The sequence below is a fragment of the Leptonychotes weddellii genome, chromosome 9, assembly GCF_054177405.1.
Source record: "Leptonychotes weddellii isolate Sample4059 chromosome 9, ASM5417740v2, whole genome shotgun sequence".
NCBI classification, from domain to species: Eukaryota; Metazoa; Chordata; class Mammalia; order Carnivora; family Phocidae; genus Leptonychotes; species Leptonychotes weddellii.
This window is the reverse complement of record NC_138377.1, coordinates 19,371,220-19,395,312: the sequence shown is the minus strand read 5'-3', so window position 1 is coordinate 19,395,312 and position 24,093 is coordinate 19,371,220. Positions and strand designations below refer to the sequence as shown.

The 24,093-nt window shown below is 36.3% G+C and overlaps 1 protein-coding gene across 13 annotated transcripts in view; it reads right to left on the bottom strand.

Annotated features, from left to right (window-relative positions):
- Window positions 1-24,093, bottom strand: part of CEP128 (centrosomal protein 128) — a 381,239-nt gene that overhangs the window by 100,766 nt on the left and 256,380 nt on the right. The gene's annotated exons all lie outside the window — the stretch shown is intronic.

The window sequence follows — 24,093 nt, the reverse complement described above, 5'->3', positions numbered from 1 at the left end:
AATCTAACAACATATCAGGTGGTAAGTGACAGAATGGTAGATGTAGCATTATGATATGAAAGCTCAAAACTATAATTCATGGGGTACTTTCAACAATCCTGAATCTCAAATATTTACATATAAAATAGGGATAAAATCTTTGGTTTAACAATCAAGTAAAAAGTATGAACATATGTTGCATGAATGAGGAAATACATATTTTCATTCATTCCTAGTGGGAGTGAAAATCGGTATAACCCTATGGAAATAAATTATACAAACACTACCAGAATGATCAATCCACATACTCTGACTTAACAATTCTACTTTAGGGGATTTATTCCACAGCCATACTTTTATTTGTGCAAATGACATATATATGTTTTTATTCATTGCTGCATTACAGCAAAATCTGAGAATATATTATATTCATATCGGCAGGGAAACTTACTAAATGAAGTATGGTATATTCACCCAATGGAATTTCTACACAGTTGGTAAAAAGAATGAAGCTCATCATACATTAATATGGAAAGATCTCCAAAGCATATTAAGTGAAAAGCATGATGTTGAACAGTGTATAGCATGTCGCCAGCTGGATAAAAATTAATAGAAAAATGATATGTATTTTTATTTGCTTTTATATGCATAAATTATCCCTGGCAGAATATATAACAAAATAGGATGTGCAAATGTGTGGCAAAGGAACAGAACAAATGGTAAGATTTTTAAATAAATCTTCTAATGTATCATTTTAGTTTTAAACCTCGGAATCAATGGTCAATAAAGTAATGAAAACCTATTATGTTACAAGAATCAAGCATTTTTCACTTTCATTATTAAATTTATTCAATGCATCTTTATTAAATATTAAAAGATTATAGAGAAAATATTAAGAACTTTACATTGCCATGCATTATTGGGGGAAAAAAAGAGAACTGGATACCAACATCAGGTAACTAAAAAAAAAAAAAAAGTAATTCTATCTAAAGTAAATTTTAGTTTGCAATGATAAAGTTCATTATTAATTATGGCTAAGTAAATCAACAGTGAAATCTAGTGAAAAGTGCCTCAATAAAACATGGATAATTCACTTTAACACTAATGTCATAGCATCTTAAGTTATGGTTCTTTTAAAGTATAACATTTTGATAAAATTACAGCTTAATTTCAAATTTTCCTCAAAGTTAAGTGATAAAATATTAAATATTTTACATATAAGAAAAATCAGTAAATAAGTACCTGCTAGCATAATAATGGCTACAATCTTGCTGTTTTATGTGGTATAAGCCACAAAAGTGTAGTCTGACTTTTAACTATTCTTTAAACAATGGTAAGCATTTCTTGCCCAATAGCTTGATAGATTTCAGAGTTGTCTTACTGGCTTCTATGAAATTATGTTATTATGTTAAAATAGTTATGTTAAATAAACAAATAAGTTATGTTAAAACAATCTCAAAAAATCTCAAAATGACTTGATGAAAGAAGTCCAAGAGTAAACAAAGAAAATATAGAGTTATGTATACATATACAGTGAAAGAATGAAAAGGAAGAATGTAAAATTCTAAGATTAGGAATAGCCTGGACAAAGAGAATAATCATATTAATTTGATCAATGTACTTCTCTTGTTATGTATAGTGCTCTTGGTGATGACATTAGATCTTACTAGATCAGAACATTATGATTCTTACCTACTTAAAAAAGTACCATGAATTTTCATTTGAGGCTTAACCAGAATTCGAATTTAAAGGCTTAGAAATAAAAACAACTGCCAGGTAATGATGGCTGTGATCTTACAGTTATGTGTACACAGACTACATACAGTAATTGCCATTTGCTTCAAAACTATTCTGAAACAATAGAAAGCATTTTTAAAAAGTATTTTCCAAAATCATTATCCAAATGACTCTTTACAAGAGATGATCGGTCTGTCTCGCTTTTCTATGTATGTGTGTGTATATGCATGCATGTAATGTATAACATATTTCCAAATATAAATTCTAAATGACTTCATTATATTTTGATTAAAAGTCATTATGAATTAAGATAGCATACATACCCAGGAATATGGGTATGTATGAGTAGAACACTGAGTAGAAGACAGCAAAAAGACCTTTCAGGAAACAGAGTTCTTTATGATGGGAAGGTTGAGATATGTGTAAATACAAATGGTACCTCTTGGGGTGCCTGGGTGGCTCAGTTGTTAAGCATCTGCCTTTGGCTCAGGTCATGATCCCAGGGTCCTGGGATCGAGCCCCACATCGGGCTCTCTGCTCAGCGGGAAGCCTGCTTCTCCCTCTCCCACTCCCCCTGCTCGTGTTCCCTCTCTCGCTGTGTCTCTCTTTGTCAAATAAATAAATAAAATCTTTAAAAAAAAGAAACAACAAAAAAAACAAATGGTGCCTCTTTATCATCACAAGTACAATGGAAACCATTTAATTGTTTACATAATAAGCTAATCTCATTTAATAAAGAAAAAGTGGTTATAGAAAAGATTTTATAATTTTCCATGATAATAATGAGATAACATTTCAAAATAATAGGGGGAAGGAGTTACAGATAAAGAGAGATATAAGAATTAACGAGTAAGATACACAGAATATAAATAAAATGGGAAGGAAAAAATAGAGGTAGTTAAAAAAGGAAGAAGAAAAGAGGACAAGTAACAAAATGACTTACTCAGAGGTAATATATTTTGTTCTATATAATTATAGCAGCATTACATCACCTCCATATATTGCTGAAGCCAATGGGTAACTTTCTATTCCTACCTTATTTGGGATCTTTGCAGCATTTGACACTCCTGATCACATTCCCATCCTGGAGACTCACCTTTCTTGACTGATGCGACAGTGCTCTCCAAAAGTCTCTCCTATCCTTTTGTCACTCACTCTCAGTATCTTTTGAGAATTCCCCTTCCCATGACTAAACCTTAATTATTACTATTTAATTGTTCTAGCCTTAAACTCTTCAGGTTAATATCCAGGGTCTCTACAGATCTTGTTCAATAGAAGTAGCCTAATTTCAGCTCCCATGACCTGCCTCCACCCATATAGCACCCTGTCCCATCCAGGCAGGATGCTTCATGAGATCTTGTTTTCAGAATCCTGCTCCTTCTCTTCTGAATGCCTTTCTTTGCATGGATAACTACTACTTAACCTTTAAAACTCTGGCATAGTGTCATCTCTTCTAAGAATTTTCTCATAAATCCTTAGTATAGGTGACTTTTCTCTGTGCTTCCACAGAAATCTGCTCATGTAATAGCATTCAACACTACTTAAAAATCATTAATTTACATGTCTGCTTTCCTACTAGACTATAAATTCCTTGAGGTCAGACCACATCTTTTTTTTACCTTTTTTAGTAAGAAGTATAAAGTGCACAAAGAAAGTTATCAAATGTACAGTTCAATGAATTATCACCAAGTGTACACCTGTGTAACTAATCCTAGAAAGATCATATATCTTACTTGGATTTACTTCCTCAGCGATTAGTGCATAACAAATAATAAATATATGATAAATAGTAATAAATGACATTAATTAGGTTTGGAGTAAATTTGCAAGAAATGTGCAAGAAATCATCCCAGTGCTATGATCCAAAAATCAGATTTTAGATACAAAGATTAAATATCATTTATAATGGGGAACCTCTATAGTCACATAAACTAGCAACAGCATAGAACTAAAACTTGCAATTCAACAATATGAGGTCAAATAATAATGTTGCCAGGAAACTAAAAATATAGAGAGCTTAGCATCAAAATCCAGGGGACAATCAGGGTCCATCAAATATTGCTTTTGTCAGCACTCGCTCTTCTGGGCTAGCCAGTTACCGGGGATCTCTAAGAGTAAAACCCAGAGATAAGCAATCAGCCAACAGCCAAACAACTTGGCTTCTTAGCACTGAACATGTCAAAAGGATTGATGAAAATGGAACAGCTACCCATTTGCCCCATGGTGAGGAGATGCGGGAAACTGAGAAAAGTGGCCAGGAGAAATGCTATTGGGACACAGAAGCACAACTCCAAGAGTGAATTGCTTAGAAGTGACAGCAGCAGACAGGCCCACTGGTGTATAGGACTGAGAGACAGATTGTCTCAATTTATGTAAGAACACTCTGCAGCCTGGGAGGCTAAACAGCACAAGCTTAAATATGGAAAGGCTGTACAGTTGACCTCTGGACGACACCTGGGTTAGGGGCACTGACCCCTGAACATTGACCTCTGAACGACACCAGGGTTAGGGGGGCACTGACCCCTGAACATTGACCTCTGAACGACACCGGGGTTAGGGGCACTGACCCCTGAACACTGACCTCTGAACGACATCAGGGTTAGGGGGTCACTGACCCCTGAACAGTCAAAAACCCACATATAACTTCTGACTCCCCCTGTTGACCAGAAGCCCAACAGATAACATAAATAGCCAAACAACACCTATTCTGTATGTTACATGTATGATATACTGTATTCTAATAATAAAGTAGGCTACAGAAAAGAAAACATTAAGAAAGTCATAAGGAAGAGCAAATATATTTACAGTACTGTTCTGACCAAAAAAAAAAATCCATGTATATGTAGACCCATGTTGTTCAAGGGTCAACTATACAAGTAACAGCAGCAACTGCTAACCAATGGGACTGACTACAAATGTACTTCACTTATTTTTTTTTTTAAGACTTTATTTATTTATTTGACAGTGAGAGAGGGAACACAAGCAGGGGGAGTGGGAGAGGGAGAAGAAGGCTTCCCATGGAGCAGGGAGCTCAATACGGGGCTGGATCCCAGGACCCTGAGACCATGACCCGAGCCGAAGGCAGACACTTACCGACTGAGCCACCCAGGCGCCCCACAAACGTACTTCACTTAGAATGGTTTTCCTGTGTCCTGTTCAACTTTACTCTTGCTGATGAGAACAGAGTAGGAACCAGACTCAAAAAATTATTTAACACAACTAAAAAATTTGCATCAATTTCAGTGTTACATTTTTACTTCCCTGATAGTTCATTTAGTGGGAGCTATAATATAAAGGAAAGATGCTTAATAGGAATCATCATTGTGACAATGACAATAAGAAGAGCTAAAATTAATGAGTGCTTACTTATTTTGAACTAAGTAATTTTGAACTAAGTAAGCAGACACTGCCCTGAAGGTGTTCACGCATTTGCTCATTTAATCCTCACCCAATTATGTAGAGACTATTATTTTCCCCATTTTACAGAGGATAAAACAGGCTGGGAGAGAAACTCACCTCCATGACTGGGAATTAGCAAAGCTGGACATCTAATCCAAGATGGACTTAAAATCTGCACTTTTCTCTGTTATGCTAAATCACCCAAATTCAATGATTTCTTTCTCTGACATAAGTATTTTAACAATCAAGTGCTTGCATTTCCAGTCACGATGACTGATGATAATGAGATTCTTAAGAAGCAAACAGCCGGAGGTCATCATGTGAGATGACCAAGTTTACCTTAGTTTTCCCGACATCAGCTATGAATGTTTCAAATTTACATCATTATACATCACAAAAATACTAGATGGAGTCTCGCTGAGGAAAGAGCAGCAAAGTAAGATTGTATCATTAAGACTTAACTGTCTGTAGTTGAAAAAAGTAAATTATTATGAACTACTAATATTGAATGAGAGTATCTGAGCTATAAAAACATTTAGAGAGGATGTAGTTTAAAAACAAACAAGAGAAAACTGAAACCCAGGAAGAATAGGTGACATAATAAACAGCCCTACCACCCTAGTCAATAAAACAAAGACTATTTTGTTCAGACTTCTTAGTCCAATGATGCTTTCTGTTAATCACAGGGGCCCAGTGGATATTACTCCGTCCCCTAAACAAAACTTCCAATAGTTGGGTTGGTAATTTTGCAATCAATAAACTGTATTATAACCACAGAAGAACAAATTTTGAACTAAGTAAGCCAGCCTACCAACCATAGGGAGGATGTTTGGCAGCAAATAGACTTAAGTTCAAATTCAACTCTGATTCCCTTGGGCAAAATACTTAACTTAGGTGAGCACCATGTCTTAAAAACCATAAAAGGGTGGGGTGACTGGGAGTAACTACTTGTAGGACTGTTGTGAGCATTAAATAGGAAATGGGTGAAAGGGCTTAGCATGACAGACAAACCATGTTTGTTCAAAATGCTGTTTTTCTGTCCTAAAAGGAAGTGTGGTGTATTGGTTAAAGCATCAGCTCCCTAGTTGGGCTGCACGGGTTCAAATCCCACTTCGGTTAATAGCCATGTGATCTGGGCCAGATACCCACATTCTCCATGCTTGAGCTTTCTCATCTATGAAATGGGAATGGACTATTTCTAAGGATTTTATTAGATGACACATGTAAAGCACTTAGCTTACATTCCAAGACACATTAAATGTTCTTGAGAGCAATTCTCTTGATTCCATTTTATAATATGCAAGACCTTTAAGTATTCAACACTCCTATTTTGACTGTATAAAAGATACTATGTCAATACCTTTGCTTCAATTTTTATTCCCATATCTTGTGTGTGTGTGTGTGTGTGTGTATGTGAAGATTTAAAGAACCTGGGATCATCAGGTAATTATATAAGGAAAACTGAGGGCCACATATCTATTCTGTTTCCAAATTTAAAACAAATCACAATGTGTATTCACTATTCAAGATAAATATCAGTATACAACATGAACAATTTAGCTAACTCTTCTGGCAGTAAGAGGACTCTAGCTATGCTAGAAGTCTTCTTACTGCACACACCTTCATATTCTAAATAAAACACGGTTGAGGGCGCCTGGGTGGCTCAGTCGTTAAGGTCTGCCTTCGGCTCGGGTCATGATCCCAGGGTCCTGGGATCGAGTCCCACATCGGGCTCCCTGCTCTGAGGGAAGCCTGCTTCTCCCTCTCCCACTCCCCCTGCTTGTGTTCCTGCTCTCCCTATGTCTCTCTCTGTCAAAAAAATAAATGAAAAAAATCTTTAAAAAAAAACACGGTTGAGTTCACAAGAAAAACAAGATGTCCCTGAATGCACAGAGTAAAATGACAACCTGAGATGGACAAACAAGTTGTTGTTGCGGCAGACCTTGTGGTGGGGACAGGACTGGGGGGAGGTCTATCAAACCTGAGGATAGGCCCTATCAGCTAGAGTTTGGGATTTTAATGCCCATTAACTGACAGGAAACAAGGTCTTGATGCCTGCCTAAATGAGAAAGCAAGCTGGAACTGAGATTCTTGCATGAAGTTGGAATCCTCTCTAAGTCTATACTTCCCACACTTCAGCATTCATAAGGATCACTGAGAGGGCTGATTAAAACCTAGATTCCTCAATCTATTTCCAGAGAGTCTGACTCAGCAGGTCGGGGGATCTGCATCTCTAACAAGCTCCCAGGTAATGCTGATGCTGCTGGTCCTTCACATACAAAACTTTGAATAACTCTGCTGGGCTGCACCATTAGTGAATAGGTTCCTTAAAATGATCTTTCTTGGGGCACCTGGGTGCCTCAGTTGTTTAAGCATCAGACTCTTGATTTCAGCTCAGGACATGATCTTAGGGTCATGAGATCAGCCCCGCGACCGGCTCCACGCTGGGTGTGGAGCCTGCTTAAGATTCTTTCTCCCTCTGCCCCTCCACCACCCACCCATCACCACCCCTCCCTCCCCTGCTGGCACATGTGCTCTTAAAAAAAAAAAAAAAAAAAAAAAAAAAAAAAAAAAAAAAAAAAAAAAAACAACTTTCCTGCCCCAAAGAGATGATAAGAAAGCTTATCTCTGATCTGACCAGGGCTCCTATGTTGTATACTGGTTTGGAGTAAAAATGTACACTGCTTGCACAGTATATGAGTGCTACATGTAAGAAATTAACATTTTAAAATCGGTCTTGGGTTGGGGATTCCTCTCAGGCATATGAAGAAGGAAACATAAGACTGCTTTAAGGAGGGCGCCTGGGTGGCTCAGTTGGTTAAGCGACTGCCTTCAGCTCAGGTCATGATCCTGGAGTCCCGGGATCGAGTCCCACATCGGGCTCCCTGCTCAGCAGGGGGTCTGCTTCTCCCTCTGCCCTCTTCCCTCTCGTGCTCTCTGTCTCTCATTCTCTCTCTCTCAAATAAATAAATAAAATCTTAAAAAAAAAAAAAAAAGACTGCTTTAAGGAAAACTTTCACAAGCCAGGTTATGTAAAATTCCCATTTAGATAACTCACAAGCAACAATTACAAAACACACAAGGAAATGTTCACTATGAGTAAGAGTCTACCAAAAAAAACCAAAAACAAAACAACCCCCAAAAAACCCAGAAGATTGACACCCCCACAATTTAAGGTAATAGAATAACTGAAGGAACCTATAAGCTTTCAGTTATTTAAAGACACACACACACACAGAAGAATAGAAAACAAAACAAAACAAAGAACTTGTAGAAATGAAAAATAAGTCATTACTACTAACATTTCAATAGCTAGGTTTTAGATTAGAGACTGTTGAAAAAAGAACTGGTAAACTGGAGGAACTGTCTAAAGAAATTACACAGAATGCAGCATGGGATAAAAAGATTAAAAAAAAAAAAACCACTAAAGAGCAGTGAAGGTATATTAAGGTTAGGATGAAAAATTCCAACATGTGGCTAATGGACATTTTATTATTTGGCTAAAAATAGACAGAAGCAATTTTAAAAGATATGATGGTTAAAAATCGTTTAGAACTGGGACTCTGGGATTAAAGAATCGTAGAGAGAACCAACCAGAATAAATAAAAATAAGTATACCAAACATATAAAAATAGTAAAACTGCAGAATACATTGGCAAAAAACTGTCCACCTACAATTCTCTACTCAAGTAAAGAACCATTTAATAATTAAGACAAAATAAAAGACATTTCCAAGACAGAGAATCTACCGTTCATTGGACAAACTACCAAACAATGCTTTTCAGTAAGAAAAAAACTGAGCCCAGCCAAAAAAAAAAAAAAAGACTGGGCCACAAGGACAATGATGAGCAATGAAAATGGTAAATAAGTGGGTAAATCTAAATAAGCATCATGATTAACAACAATAATTAGCATAAGAATGTTTAAGAACAATATGTAACTAAAGCTAGATAAATTCTAACATGCAAAATGGGGTGAGTGAAGAGAGTGAGATTTTAATGTCTCAGGAGAGAGATACTAGTACTGTATGCTGTAAGTAGACGTTATGGTTTCAAAGTAGGTACCCAAATAACAGAAACAGGATGCACAGTTCCAAACATGTAGAGATGAAAAATGTAAAGAACACAGAAACAAGTTAACGAATGCATACATAGATAGTAAAAGTATAAATATACCCACAAGAATGATACAGGATAGTGGTCACAAATAAAGACTGTGAGAAGGAAAGGGATATGCTTAGGATTCTAACAATATACAACAATTTCATTAAAATATGGCAAAATGTTACCATCTGCTAAATCTAGGTTGTGGGTACAGGAACATCCAACATTTTGATCTCTGTATACTATGAGCTGAAATATTTTGTGATGAATTTTTTAATTTAAGAAAGTAAATAGGTTTAGCTAATCCAACTCAGTAAGAAAGACTTAGTTAACTGGAAAGTAAACAACCTACCACGGATTTATTTTCCAAAAGAAGTCAGAATGTGCTAAAGTAATTAGGTAGCAGGCCCATGAAAACCAGGTTAAAAAATATTTAATACATATTCTCTTTCCTCTGGAATTTCTTCCTATTTGGTTTGTATAAGACTCTCTGATTGCAGAAGAACTTATAATGAAAAAAATATACACCAAAATGTGGTGTTCTTATTCCACTGATGGTCGCCTCCGTGGTTAGCAGAGTATTTGAACGGATAAAAGATGCCATCAAATGGGATTTAAAGCAAATTCTACAGATGAACCAAAATCTTGTAAAACTACTTGAAAGGTGATAGTACTATTTTAACCAGCTTAAAATATACACATTAAGAAAATCAGAAAGACTAAAAACAGGTTGCATTCTAGGTTAGTGTTTGAGATTCATTAGTTTTACTCTTTCTCAAAAGTCAAGCTCCAAATCTGCTGTGATATATTTTTTTATTTTGGCTTCAAAAGACTCTAACCTCAGCATTTTTCACTGATAACTCAATCCTTCTGCTATTTCCACTCAACATCATATGAAAATCATGCTTCTTTTTTTTAATGACTCATACCTTATAATATGTTGTTTATTAATTCCAAAACAATTCCTGTTAGTGACTGTTATGTTATTCCCAAGAGAAAGAAGGCTAAAATTAGACCTTTTGGCTTCCACTTTGTTCCTGGGCAGGTATGTGCACACTTTGACCTTTCCCCCCACCAGCTGCTCATTTCTTATAAGGCAGCAGCATAAGGGCAGAAGTCAGAGAAATGGAATTGTGTGGCCTCACTTTTAAAATTAAAACTGACAGGTACAATGGGGTAAAAGAAAAACATGTGCACACAGATGTGGTCAAAGACTTCAGAAAGCCATTTATGGCATTATTAATGCAGCTAAAAATACGTACTGGTAATGGGAGTGATTTTTTGTTTGTTTTGTTATTTGTTTGTTTTTGCCTGTAGACAAAAATGGCATCTTTTCAAAATACTTAGGTTTCCGTGAAATGGGCCTCTAAGCTGCCCTACCCCCTTGCCAATATCATTTATTAAGATTTAAAGCACTATTTGTTTCAGATTTCATCAGTTCTGGTCAGAAATATAAAATGCTACAACTGACATTCATATTTTATATTATAAAAACAAACTATATTTGCCAATGTCATGGAGCAGAAAAACGGAAAACTAGAAGGTCACAGACTCAGCACACAGGAGACACTCAATAACCATTTGGTGAATTCAATGACGAACTAGACCCAAGGTCAACAAACTTTTCCTATAAATGATCAGATAAGTATTTTAGGTTTGTAGGCCATAGGTCTCTTTTTCAAACATTCAACTCTGCCACTGTAGTGGGAAAGCAGCTTTAGACGATACATAAACAAATCAATGTGGCTGTATTCCAGTAAAACTTTACGAACACTGAAATCTGAATTTCATATAATTTTCATGTACCACAAAATATTATTCTTTTGATTTTTTTTTTTTACCTTTAAGAATGTAAAAAGTACTTACTTACTAGCCACACAAAAACAGGCAGAGAGCCAGAGGTTGTCTGTGGGTCATAGTTTGCCGACCCCTAAAAGAGAGGTTAGTGATTTCATAAGCCATCTGATCTTATTCTTCAAAATTACATGTGGAATGTAAAGGATTAAATTGAAGAAAACAGTAAGAAATGTGGGTAACAACTGAAAGGATGAGCAAAGTGGTTTAAAGTGTATATACAATTACACTTCTTTTTCTTTTTGAGTAGCTTCACAAAAGACTAGTAACTTTGATTCATGGATCTGTAGGCTGAAAGCAACACACGTCTTAAAAATGCAGATGCATTGCTTTGAGTTGAATTTTATAACAATACAAACCTAAGGATACATCTAAGTCAGGAATTCTTAATCTGGGATCTATACATATATACTTAGAATTAATGGTTAGTCTTCAGGGATCCCTTGAATTTTTTTATTTTTGAAGTTGTAAATACTTGTTTTATGTGCATTTTTAATGTAGAGTCAGTGATGCTTTCATCAGTTTTCAAGGGGACAGTGGTTCAAACACCAATGATCTAGCAGATTGGAATTGATTAGCTAATAGGCCCAACTACTATTCCTTTGAATCTTCAATATCCAAAAGCAGTATCATTAAAAAAGCAAATACCTAAAAGCTTGATATTCAAACTAGTATTAAAGGGAACACATACTTTTAAAAAAACCATTTCCTTCTAGAATGACTTTTTAAGGTATGGAATTAGTTTTCTCATTCATGCCAAAATCAAGCGGGCCTGTATTTCTCTTAAAAGCCACGAAGTACTAAAGAGGAACTGTGGTAGGCTGAGTAATAGCCCCCCGAAGATATCCAGGTTCTATTTCCTAGAAGCTGTGAATATGTGACTTTACGTGTTTTAAGGATCTTGAGGTGAAGATACTGTTCCAGATTATCCAGCTGGGTCTTAAATGTAATCACAATTGTCCTTATGAAGAAGGAGGCAGAGGGAGATCTGACTGCAGGAGAGGAGAAGGCTATGTGACCAAGGAGCAGGGGTTGGAGTGATACACTCTGACAATGGAGTAAGTAAGGGGCACAAGCCAAGCTACCGGCAACCACGAGAAGCTTTTTGAAAAAGGCCAGGAAATGGATTTTCCTCTCAGAGCTCTCAGAGGGAACCAGCCATGTGGACACCTTAATGTTAACACTGCAAAGTGATTTCAGACTTCTGACTTCTAGAACTCTAAGAGGATAGAGCTGTGTTGTTTAAAGACACCCAGTTTGTGGTAATTTGTTACAGCAGCAGTAAGAAACTAATACAGGAACTCTATTCCTGCTTCCACCAGAAGGTAATCATTGATCCTGCACCTTTTTACCTTAATTTTTACTGAGTTTAATCTCTGGTTTCTAGGAAACGAGAATATGGACAATTTGATTTTGAATTTTATGTTTATGTGTTTCACAACTAGAGAAGTACAAAAACACAATCAAAATGAAAGGGTCTAAATCCAACCAACTTTTCTCTCCCTAAAGCAAATCCTATAGATGAATTTGTTGAATAACTGAGAACTTTCATATAAGTTATGTCCCAGTTTTATCCTGAAAATACCTAAAAAACAAAATAATTTTAGAAATTATCAGAATACAGGGGCGCCTGGGTGGCTCAATTGGTTAAAAGTCTGTCTTGGGCTCAGGTCATGATCCCGGAGTCCTGGGATGGAGCCCCGAGTTGGACTCCGTGCTTAGCGGGGAGTCTGCTTCTCCCTCTCCCTCTGTCCTTCCTCCTTGCTCGTGCACGCACATGCGCTCTCTCACTCTCAAGTAAATAAAATCTTTTTTCAAAAAAAGAAATTATGAGAATACGTACAAAATAATTTAAGAAATTATCAGAATATCATATGCCTTCTCTAAATACCTAGTAATCTCAACTTTTAGAGTGCAGTCATGAAAACAATATCCTCTCTCTAAAGACATCCCATTTTACCTTTCTCCCACCACATATATGCTCATAAGTTTGAGGTACAGGGAGAATGATACTGAATAGTCAAGACAGATGCCCCAGAATTGATGCACCCAAAACATCATACATTTTATTCACAGGTAAAACTCTCAATGTTTTCCTCGGACCATAAGGACTTTTATATTCCATAAAATTCTGACCAGGTATTTTTTAGACCAATGGATGTTTAAAGAAGACAATCCTACTTGGGCACAAGGAGATTCTGGGAAACTGACAGAAGAATGTACTCTCGACTGCTGGAAAAAGCAACATCTCAGAATATGGAAGGAAAGTGACATGGGAAATGTCAGAGCATGGTACATGAAAAGCAAGTAGGGCTGTACCCTCAGTTGATGCTGAGGATAACTATTTTGTTAGAGTACAATCATCAAGTTGAGAACAACTGCCCCAAGTCTTTAAGTAAATGCTTGGTATATTCTGCTTAAGAAGGTTAAGGGAGGGGCGCGCCTGGGTGGCTCAGTCGTTAAGCGTCTGCCTTCGGCTCAGGTCATGATCCCAGGGTCCTGGGATCGAGTCCCGCATCCGGCTCCCTGCTCCGCGGAAAGCCTGCTTCTCCCTCTCCCACTCCCCCTGCTTGTGTTCCCGCTCTCGCTGTGTCTCTCTCTGTCAAATAAATAAATAAAATCTTTAAAAAAAAAAAAAAAAGGTTAAGGGAAAACGAGGAGCTATAAGGCCCTTACTGAAAGCCTCAGATGCAATTAAAACAAATATTCATGCTTAAGGAAGTAAGTGTCAATCTGAAACATTTATCTATTTACAGCACTACTAATGCTGCTGGCAGAACTCTGTAGATGGTCGACTGCCATTTGATGGATAAATTCATGAACAAACAGTGAATTAAATGAACATCACTTATTGTAGATATGCTGATATAAGTGTAATAAATTATATATTTACTTAGGTTGTATTTAAGAGAAATATTTAGAAATTATCTAGTTCAGGAGCAGCTTTGGAAAATGAAGAAAATAAGAGAAATGAAAATACTTAGAAAAATAATTCGCAGTTTATTTTTTAAAAGCTTTAATAAAGTTAAGCCCAGTGCCTGCTCACTCAGATTTTTGGTGTTAGACACATAACAGAACTAGAGCAATAACCCCACCAGGCTATAAAATGAAAGTTCCATATCAGAGATTGCATTCAATTTCCGTTAAGAGTTTTTCAAGTAACCTAACACGTTTACTTCACTCAGGCTGTGTGTGTGTTTAAGTCATGTTCAAAATCTCCTCAGCAGTGCTCAATTGGAGGCAGTTCATTCTCAGGAGTAAGCATACCAGTGGAAAAGCTTAGGCTGCAAGGACAGAAAATTCAGAGAGCTTTATGCTGCTATAGATCCATATGGTAGTTTGACAGATCAAACTAACCTCCAAAGGGACCTTTCCATCTGAATAGTAAGTAGATGATTATAGACATGTGCTTGAGGTTTTATTTAGAAACATAGATTAATACACCTGCTATCCTAAACAGTGAATGTTGGCCATAAAGATTTTCCTTTCTTACACTTGGGGTCACTACAGATATGTTTATTGGTGTCCTCTTGCATTTTCAACATAATGTACATTTTCTTTAGCTTGATTAAATGTCTTTAGACATAGTATCAAGTATCAAATTAGGAAAAGCACTTTGCTAAATTGGTTACATGCAGTAGAAGCTAGAGAAGAGAGGTATTTCAACATATTTAAACAATTTCAAAATATGAACCGAAATGGCTTAACTTAACAGGCTCAATTCTTAACATACAGCTACAATGGATGCCTATTGGTTTTGCCTGTCCAGTGTCCATCTTCCCCCTTTCCCTAAAAAGAGTGCCCAGATTTTGCTTTGGCAACCACCCTTCCCCACATTTATCCTATAAAGTTCTAGTAGGGCTAACCCCACTATCTGGTTTTAGCTTTGGACAAGTGGCTGAAACCTGGTCACTAAGAGTACCATAACTGGGAATGGTTTAAGGGTAGCATAAATGGTTAGGTAAATCATAGTCAAGGAGCATCAGTCCCAAGACTTTAACTGGAACTACTGAAAATTAGGCCTTTGCTTGCTATTGCTTGCTAAGTAAGATGATAGGATGTCAGCCTACAGCTAACTAGGACCATGTTGTCACTACTTAAGAGCCTTAAAAGTTAACATAAAAGGAAGCTTTTTTACATAAAAGGGCTGATTGGTCAATAGAGTAAGATTTTTGGATGACACAAATGAATTTTCTTGTGCCACAGTGAGACTACATTTGTATTTTTTGCTCCTAAATCAATAAGTAACCTAAATAACTCCCAGCTTTTTTTTTTTAAAGATTTTATTTATTTATCAGAGAGAGAGAGAGAGAGCACAAGCAGGTGAAGCGGCAGGCAGAGGGACAGGGAGAAGCAGACTCCCCGTTGAGCAGAGAGCCCGAAGCCAGGCTCCATCCCAGGACCCTGGGTCATGACCTGAGCCAAAGGCAGCCGCTTAAACCCACTGAGCCACCCAGGTGCCTCTCCTTTTTTTTCTTAAGCCAGTTTTTTTTTTTTTTTCTTTTAACCAGGTTTAATGTCATTTCAACCAAGATTACTACTACAATAGCTCCTACCATTCACTATTTCTTTCCAAATGACTTTGACATTTTGTTATCTATCAACAATCAAAAGAACTGGGCTCTGACTACCCAGTGAGGCTTGGGTTCTAATCCTGGGATCAGTAATGTGCACTGTATGGTCTTTAATGAGCTATGTCCTCTGAGGCTGGTTTATCTCTTTATATACATGTATTTATATGTATCTTGCAAGGCTGTTTTAAAGATTAAATGCACAGTGTGCTAAATGTCCAGCAGATTGGACACTTGGTAAATTGCATTTCCTTTTCCTTTTTTAAGAAACGGAAGGGCTTTTATATATTTATTTTTATATTTTTTACATTTCATGGCGAAATGACAAAATGGTTCCTCTGAGATAGGGTTCTGTACTTCAAGAGACAAAGGTAATCCTTAACACATATATTAGAAGAGTGTGTGTGTGTGTGTGTGTGTGTGTGTGTATGTGTTTAAGGTAGGGACAACCCTGTTTTGGAGAACTAAGAAATAAAAGTCTAGAAATAGGTAAAAAATAGAGGATCTACTAAAAATTTTTTTCACATAAGTAGAAGTCTTATTAATGTACATCAACAGGAGATATATAGTCTAGACAGACCTACGGTTTGCACAGAAGTTTTTCTATGTGGTTTTATTGTTTGTTGATTTTAATTGGCTTGAGGCTTTTTGGCTTGTTTTGCTTTTCTTTTTCATCAGTGATTTACCCAATCTGAGTGTCTGTAACTTTGAGTCACATAATCCTGGGATACTATAGTTCTAAAACAACACGAGAATTAGGTATCCTGGGAAAAAAACATTTTGAACTGGTTTTTAGGTAGACAAATCTATTTAAGAGTGAATTTAATGTGTTTTAATCATGTGGTTTGCTATTCACTGACCCACTCATGAAACTCTGTAATGAATTCAACAAACTTGAAATTTCTAAAGCCATGTAAGTTTAGGATATTTTAATATTTCTTTTATCCTTGAAACCCAACCTAGATGATATGTTCATATAACTATTACCCTCAAAAGAAAAAACAATCTGTAGTAATTAGACACAGAAGAGTCCTGTCCACTCTGTTTAACACTGCTCTAGCAGTGGTCAGTATAAACATACCAGTACATCAGTGGTTTAAAAGCTGATAAAAATTGTCAACTATTACTCTTAAACACTCACATATTTTTATAAACTGTGGTGGAGACTTCTCTTACAAGGCATTAAGTTACAAGCAAAAATTTAATTCTATAAGCTCAAAGCAATTCATTGTAATTATCTAACTTGTGATTTTGGAGAAATCATAGAATTCTGTAAGCAGCTAGAACTGAATACCTATAATTACCAGTATGGAAATGTGACATGATATTTAATATTTAAATTTTCTATAGGCTTTCGAGTTTAAACTTAGATGTAAGATGAATTCATTAGGATAGTAGTTTATGGGTAGTCAATTTAACAATTAACGTTAGGAAAGATTCTTTAGCATATGAAAATGAGATTCTTAAGAAACACCCCAAAACCTATCTTTGTAAAAAAAACTGAGTCATAAGGCAAAAACACAAGTTACAGTAGAGGTTGCCTCATTACAAGCAATACACACATTGCTTCTGAATTATATAGATAATGAAATCTCCAGCGTTCTAGACCAATAAACAAATATTTCTATTAAATTCACATGATTTGTTTTCATGGCAGAATGTAGTCATGTTTTTATTTTGTAAGGACTGATCAATATAAAGAAAATAATTTATTCAATCTAGATGCAGAAATACAAAGAAATAAGTCTGTAATATCTAGAATCACAAAAATTTACTGTCAGGGCACAATCTAATACAATGTGAATAGAAGGTAATATTAAGATTACAAGAGACATATTTTTACAGGGTCAAACAATTTTCCATAAGATGTTTTATTTGGGCTTCTGTTTTTTACTGAAGGACCAATGTAAAAGAAAATCTACAATGCCAACTTACTAGAGGGTAATTTTTATCTCTGTAACAGAGAATTAAAAATATTCATACTTTTTTGATCCAGCAATTCCACTTAAAAGAAAAATCAGAAATGTACAGAATTACATATATGTAAAATTTATCATTTTCTTGTTACTTATAATAACCCCATTTTCTAAAGAACCTAATATCTGGCAACAGATTAGTTATTACCTCCTCTGAGAATCTGGTGAACACCAAGGATTCTTTATTCCAGAAACATACACATTTGCTTTATTTCTATAATCCACACACACTGAACATAATATAAAAACTGCGTTGTCATCTAACTTTGAAAACTATTAAAGGAGTCAATAACAGTTTTATAGTGTATAAGAGTAACTTTTAGGATTATGGAAGGAAGAGAATGCAGTTTTCAAGAAGTGAAAAATGCAGTTCCTTTGGTACTGAAATTAAAATGACTGGTCTAAAGAACTTAAAGAGATAGCAGATAAAATTCAAATTAGAGACTACACAAAGGTGCTCATATACTATTAAAGTTTATTCATCTCTATTTTTCGTATTTAAAGACAACACTACTGATATCATTCTATATATGATTCAGAGGCTGCTAAGATTAATGAGTGAAGCTTTAGAAAGCTGATCTTTGATTTGAGATTGCAACTGTGATTGACAAAGCTTAGAACAATTTGCATTTCTCTTGTTCCATAGAAGTACAAAGTACAATGTTCACTTATTCATGCAACTCACTTCAATTCTATAAACATACTCATCAACTCAATTCCATAAACATATCTATTATGTGCCAGATTTAGATGCTGGATATACTTAGATGAATAAAACACAGAGCCTGTATTCCAGGGAGCTCACTATTTTAAGAAGCATTCATAAACATTTATTTACAACAGCAAGAGAGTAAACCTGCATGAGGATAGGGATTTTTTATTATTTTACTCAGTAGTATATCTTGAGTACCTAGAACAATTTCACAATTACTAAAAGAGAGCGGCAGAATTTGAAATATGGTTTGTCTGACTCCAAAGTTCATATTCTTAGTCAATACATTATTCAGCTCTCTGGTATTTTGACTCTTCACCAAACTACAGATTAAAAATTGGCTTATTCTAAAACATATAAAATCATATATCTGAAACACAACAGCAAGGACATTACATAATAATAAACACAGAAAATTCAGAAAATAGCCAGAATAGATACTATGACCACTATTATTCAGATTTGTTCTTTATACTTTTCTGTGTGCACATATCTCTAAATAGTATGTTTCATTTTACTGTCTTTTGACATTATATAATTACACTAGAAGTGTTCTTTTGTGACTTGCTATTCTCAACTTTATAATTTTGAGACTGCCATCGTGGTGAGTTGATATATATAATGCATTTGTTTAAACTGTTTTTCAGTATCCTGTTGTATAAATATGCCATGGGTTTTTTTTTTTTTTAATTCTTCTATGGGTGGGCATGCAGTATGCTTTCATTTTTTTTGCAGTTACAAATAGTGAATATTTATGTGCATAATCTGGTTCAGGTGCACAAAGAGTTTCTCTTGGGTGGTTGCCTAGGAGTGGAATCACTGACTCATGTGGCAAGCATACATTCAACTTTATAAAATAATGCTGAGCTATTTTCCAATGTTCTTCTACCACTTTATAAGTACACCCTAAGAATGAATGAAAGTTCTCTTGTGGCAGTCTGCACCACATTTGTTACTATAATTTTTTTTCAAGTTTGCTCATCTAAAAAGAAAGAAAAAAGTCTTCCTTTTATGACTTTCGTCCAGAGGGATAATACGTATCAGCACAAGAGGACTGCTATGTTGGTAGTTAATACTTCTCTTAATTTAAAAGTTTCACCATAAAGTCTTATATGGATATTAGGATACAAATCTACTCCTATCACTCTCCTGCTAACAGCATCCCTGCTCCTCTATGTTGGACAAGCAGGACTTACCACAATGTGCTCTTATCCACCAGCTGGACTGCGGGTTTTGTGAAGTTGGGGCTGAGCTCTACCTCATTCACCACTGTATCTTCATTGCTTCAAATAAGTACTCAATAAATATTAAAATGGATGATTAGATGTTCCTAGCTGAAATAAATCTGCTCCTTAGGAAAGGCATCTACTCTTCCTGTGAAAAAATCTGCATCCTTAGGTCTAAGTATCAGATGGTAGACCATGATGACTAGATCAAGGTTAAGGGCGACCACCAGAGCCCTCCTGAGGGGAGTCTTTCCTGGGTGTGCACGTCTAGAACAAGAAGTACCTGGGCCACATGTGTCTTCTTTAATATTTGAAATATCAACAATTTCCACGGCTGGAGGTATGCAGGGGTCAAGAGATGAGGCTACAACTCTGGGTCACTATGGGTCCTGCATGCCGCATTAGAGTTCAGATTCTGTCCTATAAGATTTAAGCTTAGGCAAGTTATGACTAATTTAGGATTTCAGATAAACTTCCTAGGATGTTTTATGGAGAAAAAAACTTTGAGAAACAAAGCTTCTTGCTGGAAGCCCATGATGCCAACCTTTACTTTACATTGACTATATTCTCATAGATGAATGAATCCTTAATATTTTCCTCCTGGGAGCACTTTTTGGATTTTGATACCAGAGATTCCTGAAGGGCATGTATGGGTAGAAATTTTCAAAGCAATGAAAATGATCTCTGAGGACATTTATGACTATTTTAAAATATCTGAAAGTGGCACTAACATCAATATAGAAGTTCCATGAAGACACAAATAGAAAAGAAATGGAAAGTAGTCATTTGGGCAACTTTTCAGTATTTTATATTTTCTCAGTTGGTGAGTTCAGCTTGGTAGGTATTTTCTTCAGATTTTATCGAGTAGAAGATAGAACTAAAGTTGCTATTCTCCCTTTACCCTAGCCATCATTTATTCCTAACTTCTGGTTCAGAGAAGCCAACCTCATACTCTCAGTGATCTCTTATTTCTTTCTCTTTTCTCCCTTACATCTTCTACAAAGTCACTCATGTGTCTTTTTCTGCCCCGCCCCTCCCCGCCACAGCTACCACTTTGGTCCATCTCCTGATGCTTGGATTATAACAAAAGCCTTCAAGCAGTTTTTCTATATTTTCTCCCAACTCCAGTGTATTTCCAACACAGTCAAGATGATTATCTCCAATTTTCATAAGATTGAAATTTCACAAACTTCATAAGATTTTTCCCTCTTATATAAGAACCACCAGTGTCTTCCCACAGCCTGGTTTATCAGTCTGCATTTGCCTTAATATTCTTGGTGAGCCATTAACATATGAATCTGGCTCCAAAGCACCAGCCCTTCATATTCATAACTCATTGTTTTCTAAATACCTCCTCTCCTCCTAGAAACTGATTCCCTCTGATAAATCCCGTTATCTGCCTTCCTCATTCCAGCTACTTCTAATATGCCTACCTTTCGATAGCCTTATAGAACTGTTCCTGGCTTTATTTCTTACAACTCTGATCACTTACTGAGTCTGTCAATGAAAATTCATTACAATGTTCTCCTTGGAGCCATATTCAATTATAGATGAGACACTTACTAATTGAATTTCTCTTTGATTTGGACCTAGAATAGATATGACACACTGAATCCAATGCACAATACATTATAGGAAGACTTGACATCATCACTGCCTCTGTGCATTCTCTCTTCCCTCTCCAGAATGTCCGCTCCAAATTAGGCCTTTCCACCATCATTCACAGCACCCAAACATGACTCTGTTATTGCACGTATTAAATCGTTAGTCCCTAAGACTAAAATTCTGAAGGCAAGAACAATATCCCATCATTACATTAAGAGAATACAATGCTATACAACAACAACTAATATTAGGTTTTCAATAAATTATCAATCTATCCATTTACAGAGTACCCACTCTGTGTCAAGCATTGGTTCAGGTAATACAGATTTCTCACTGAGCAAAGCAACTTAATCCTAAGGCATCCTGAATGAATAAAAGTGCATCTTCATATTCCTACTACTTATTGCTACTTATTTGTCCTCTTGTTTTCTGAAATATTCTATATCTGTATCTATGTCTTCTACCTTTATGATGTTATTCCACAGTATGGGAGCTGTATGTATGTATGGTGGTCAGTGACTGCTTGCTAGATACATGCATGGAACATACAAAAGTTATTGTTACTAATACTCAAATAAGAATGCTACCTCCCAACATAACACCCATCTCCACCCCTACTGCCCACAACTATCATTCTCCAGGAACACAGGTTATGTTTTATAGTATAAAGCTACAGTCCCACTCTTTTCTATTTTTCATATGCAGTTCTCAACTCATGCCAATCCTCACTCCAAAAGTCTATTTTCATGCTTTTCCCCCCTTCTACTACTGTTGTCTCCAAGCTATGCAGAAAAACAACATGTTATTTTTTCCCCAAAAGCTGTTCCTCTTCTAATATTCTCTCTTCCAGGGAATAGTACAACACAGTCTTTTGGTTCTGCACGCCAAAAATGCACCCCTCATCTCTAATCTACCATGGGTCTCTCCGATTTAAAATCTCTCTTAAGGCCAGCTGCATCTCAGCATTTCCATTACCACTACCCCAAGCTAAGTATATTTTCTCTGGGACTGGGATGGCTTCTTAAGTGGCCTCTCCAGCTCTTCTCCCCCTTAGTCAGAATTACCTTTTCAAAATACAAATCTGACCATATGTCCCCAGCTTGCTTAAAACCCAGCAATGGACTATCAGTGCTATTAGGATAAAGCTAAAATGCTTAACATGATCTGTGTTACCTGTGGTAGACAAAATAACAGCCCTGAAAGATGCCCCCATGGAAGCTAGGAATATATTAGATTATATGGCAAAGGAGAATCGGGTTTGCAGATAGAATTAGGTTGTTAATCAGATGACATTAAAATAAGGAGAATATTCTGGACTGCCAGACGGATCCTTAAACATAAAAGAGGGAACCAGAAGAGTCAGAGGACGAGATGTGAGGGCAGAGAGAAATGAAGCAAGGTTGTCAGAGTGACGTGATGTAAGGAGGACTCAGTCTACTCTTAGGACTATGAGCCAAGGAAAGTGGGAAGCTTCAGGTTCTCCCCTAGAGCATCCAGAAAGCCCTGCTGACACCTCAATTTTAGCCCATTTTGGACTTCTGACCTAGAGAACTGAAATTCATAGAAATAAATTTGTATTATTTGAGCATCTAAGTTTGTGTTAATTTGGGTTAGCATCAGTAGGAAACTATTATACCACCTAACACTCCTCTCAGCCCCTCCTTACAGAAGCCATGCTCTCTCCTGCCACAGGGCCTGCAAATATTTGTTAAAACTATTTGCGTCATCTTTGGATTAATAAAACCATGTCCCTAACTAGATGGAAAACTCCATGTAGGTGGACACAGCGTCTCCTTTTTGTTCACTATTTTGTCACAAGCTCCCAGCCCAGGGCCTACAGAAAGTAGAACAAATAAGTATTTGTTGAATGAATGCAGCCAAGCATATACGTACCATCAAACTCTTGACTACCGCCCTCTAGTGGACTATTAGTGGACTATTGCTCCAGTGTTTCTCTATTCTAACGCATTCTATACATGAATTCTGGATACAGTCTCTTAAACTACCAAGCCATGATTCCTCAATTTAAGAGTTGACCATATCTCAGGAACCGATCATGGATCAAGGTCAGTTAGAGAGATGTACATCAGTGAAGCAAATTGCAGTTCCCCTTTCACCACTTCTTTGCTGAGTTAAGTGTCTTTAGACAATTCAGTTAACCCCTCTGGGCTTCAGGTTCTTCACTCTTAAATCACAATAATTTCACAGAAATTAAGGATGTGGACAAGAGATATATGACTCTGCAATTCCTAATCCTTGTATTATAGGCTCTCTGTTTTTTGTCCCTACTTTACCCTCACTTTCACCTCTATAACGTATAAATTCTATAACGTCTATAAATTCTATAAGGTTAAGGTCTGTGTGTTTGCTTCTATGTCTACAACTGTGTCCTACACAGTGTCCATTGCAGACATTTGGTAAATATCTTCTACATGCATGAACATAATCATTAAATATTTGCTAAGCACATAAAGGAAATATTCCTGATAGAAACTCTTACATTCTTGTTAGATGGGGCTCTGTATTGTTAAACATGCTTATCTTCTCTATAGTGGTTTGAATGGTGGCCCTCTAAAAATATCAAGACCTAATCTCTGGAACCAGTGAATGCTACATTATAAGGTAACATTTTTTTACAGATGTAATAAGTTAAAGATACTGAGATAAGGATATTATACTTGATTATCTAGATGTGATTGAATTAAGGATCTTAAGAGGAGGAAATTATCGGGTGCCTGGGTGGCTCAGTTGGTTAAGCGACTGCCTTCGGCTCAGGTCATGATCCTGGAGTCCCGGGATCGAGTCCCGCATCGGGCTCCCTGCTCATTGGAGAGCCTGCTTCTGCCTCTCTCTCTGCCTACCTCTCTGCCTACTTGTGCTTTCTCTCTGTGTGTCAAATAAATAAATAAAATCTTTAAAAAAAAAAAAAAA